Genomic DNA, 3,502 nt, shown 5'->3' with positions numbered 1-3,502 from the left:
CTGTCATTATTTTTTATTAAAAAATATTCTTAGCATAAATCAAATTTTCGTGAATGTACTGTGACGCTAATGTATGTGAATGTTTAATTCCTTTAAACATCTCACTCAACCGGACGTGGTATGTCAGTAACTTCAAAAAGGTGTAAAAGAAAAAGAAGTACACTAGCCGTAACCTTAATGGTACCGCCCCGACTGGCCCCAATCATCTATCGCGTCCAGCGGTACCAACGACGTTGCTATACGTGTCTCGATTTCATTACTCGACAAAGACTGCGGATATTGTGGATTACATACGGGTGAAAGCCAATCCTGCCCTGAGGGTCGAGCAGTTAGAGTCCCGCCACAATGTGAATTTTAATTCATTTGTGGTGAGAGTACCAACTCAAGGGTGAACATGGTGAAGGAAGTTCCGGCGTTTCCGAAGACGATTACCGGAGACCCACGTTGCGTCCCACGTCGCGGTCCGTACGTGTAAATAAATAAATAGTGTTAATGTTTACATTATTATGTATGTTAGTCTATAAGGTACGTATTTATGGGTCTTTTGTAAACTGAAAATAAATAAATAAATAAAAAATTGGGTAGTATTGTCGTAAACGAGATAAATAAAAAGGTTTATAAGCCCAAAGAATTAAAACGTGTAAAACAATGTGTGCCACTGCCACAAAAGAGTAACCTGCCTGACCTGCAATCCAATTAAATTTGTACGCAACACTTTAGTACAAACAGTCGACATTAATACATAGAAGAAATTAATTATGTATATTATTTATATATTTTTAACAAATTAAAAAATATATAAATAGTTTACAATGACAGTTGTCGCTAGCAAATAATGTAAAAAATGAAACAAATGAAAACACCGTGTATATATATTTAATGTTGAAAAAAATTCCAAGACATTTACCTCTAGTCACGAAAAACGTACACGTATGTAAAAGAAACAACGTTTGGATTTTATTTTAATATGTCACAATGTTGGATTGTCGATTTATCACAAGGACAAGGGATAGTCTTCAGTCGAAATTAGATGTGACCTCATGGTAGTGCCCCTCATTTATCTTGTGTCCATTAATCAAATGTTTACTAATAACAAATATTTTCAAACTGCCCGAAATGATCGATTGATTGATTCTAGGTTTATTGAAAAGGATTGGGTTCTGTTTTTTGTTATTTAAAATTTGAAATGTAAAAATGAAATAAGAAAGATATTTTTGTTGTTTTGTATTCGAATTTCGAAAGCAAAATAATTGTTCTTGGTAGGTAAAGAGAAGGTGGCTATTGTTTTTTCGTGTCGTTTTTATTAATTGTTCAATTTTTAATCCACTCAAAGTCCGCAAGTTGATCCCATCTGTTTTTATGCTGGATTATTCAAGATATGTATTCGCGGTAACTGTACATGATACTAAAAGTACAAGAACAGTTATCGTACAAACGTATTCAAAAGGATGCGACCCTCTGCCCTCTGTGGTAGCTGCGTCGATTGTCTGCTACAATCTTTCTTTTTTATGAAGGATATTTCACAGACCGCATCATTACGATGGCGCAGTCAAGGCCTTCGGGCATTGAATGCGCCATCTTGCGTCTTCTGAAGGATCTACATAACGCTCTTATTTGTCTACGACAGTGTTTTTTTACCGACTTCAAAAAAAGAGGATGTTTTCGATTCGACCGAATTATTTTGTTTTATATGTTACGCGATTACTCTAACATTTATTTTGTAAAACGATGTCGATGATTCTTTTTTGTTGCGAAAGGGGTACCTTAGTAGTAGGTCCTATTTAAATTTGATGAACATAATCCACCTCTAAAGGTAGTAAACTAGGGGACGAGTCCGGTTTATTTTATTTCACCTGTTCATCGTTTTTTATTTCCGTTAATTATTTTTAATAATTTATTAAATGAAGGACGAAAGGACGAATACGTCGTGCGCCACTCAGAGCTTTAAATCGCAAAGAGCCGGGGGATACTGCCATTGTACCGGTTACTCTGAGACATAAAGTTGACAAGTCTCAAGTGTCTGTAGTTTCGTCAGAACTCTTACCCTTCAAAACCAGAACACAGTAATGCTCACATTGCGGTTGAAATATAGTGGCAATATTTCCCTGGATGAACTCTATCACAATGAGTCCTACTGTATATTTTTGTTACAGTTAGTTTATTTGTTACAGGTATTGTTGGTTATTACCAAGTATTTTATCCTATTCAGCTGTTACATAATAAATGACCATTCTACTCTGTTATTCGTTAATAATAATACCCAATTTTACGTTATATTGGAACATTATCGAGTACTTATATTTATAGCTACGTTAACACGGAAATGTGGAAAGAGCGAAAGATAAATATACAATAGAATCCACAAGTAATTAGGAAAGCGTCAAGATTTCGCTTTCCTCTTTTATTTTATTTACCAAACGAGAACAGCGAAATTCGCCAACTCGAGGCTTTAATTAAGAACACGAAAACTTTGTGGGTGTACTCACAATCGATAAAAAAACTTCCCTCCCTTCAGAAATATCAGGAAATCTAATTAGCAATTAATTAACAAGTGTTACTATTTGCTCACACCCAAGTGTAAGTTGGTAATAGACGCTATTAGAGGTATTTGAACATGCCATTTACCCCTTAATTAACGGTTCATTAAATTATCCTCCATTTTATTATCGGAAGCGGAAAGATGCCACTTTGCATACATATGGAGTGTTGATTTATTCAGTTAGGGTTAATTAGATAAAATTGTATAATTGTGTCCTAGCAGTAGAGCTCCTTATGAAAGAGTTGGTTCAGAGAAGTACCACTTTATTCTCAAATTGGTCCTACCGAAATATGAACACAGAACCTCCTCATGTAGCACTCACAGTATAAGCCGTTGAGCCGCGAAGGTCGTCAAGCGGCACCAGTAAACTAGTAGCAGTAGAGCCCCTTGTGAAATAGTTCGTCCAGGGTAGTACTGCCACCTTACCTATTTCTGCCGCCAAGCAATAATGTGGGCATTACTGCGTTCCGGATTTGAAGGGTAAAATATAATGTTACAGGCGCAGTAGTAGTGCCCCTCAGATCTTTGTGAATTAAAGCTCTGAGCGTCACTACAATTGTTATGGACAGGCATGTCGCTTACCAGCAGACGCGCGAGTTGTGCGTCCCTCACGTGGTCCTATTAACACGAAATCGTATAAAATGTTACATACATTTTAGTAGAGTTGGTGTGTCATTTTACTTGAAATAGATGGTTGTTGGCGTATTTGGTTTGTAATAGGAAAACTTTTTCATATCGACGTTTGACCTCGTTGACGGTATTAATTGACCAAATCAATATCCTCAATGTATGATTTATTGAATATGCCCATTTCATGGTTACCACTTACATATAAACCCTCATTGTTATTCGTGGAGTACAGTAACCTTCAAGAATAAACAAGCTCATGTAATGAGCAGTAATTGGACATCTCTCTATGTAGACAATGCAAATGTATTAACTTTATACTTTTTTGTTGGATAC

Source organism: Hyposmocoma kahamanoa, unplaced genomic scaffold (genome assembly GCF_003589595.1).
Source record: "Hyposmocoma kahamanoa isolate Upper Pololo Valley unplaced genomic scaffold, ASM358959v1 86, whole genome shotgun sequence".
In the NCBI taxonomy this organism is placed as follows: domain Eukaryota; kingdom Metazoa; phylum Arthropoda; class Insecta; order Lepidoptera; family Cosmopterigidae; genus Hyposmocoma; species Hyposmocoma kahamanoa.
This window is presented reverse-complemented; position numbering follows the sequence as displayed.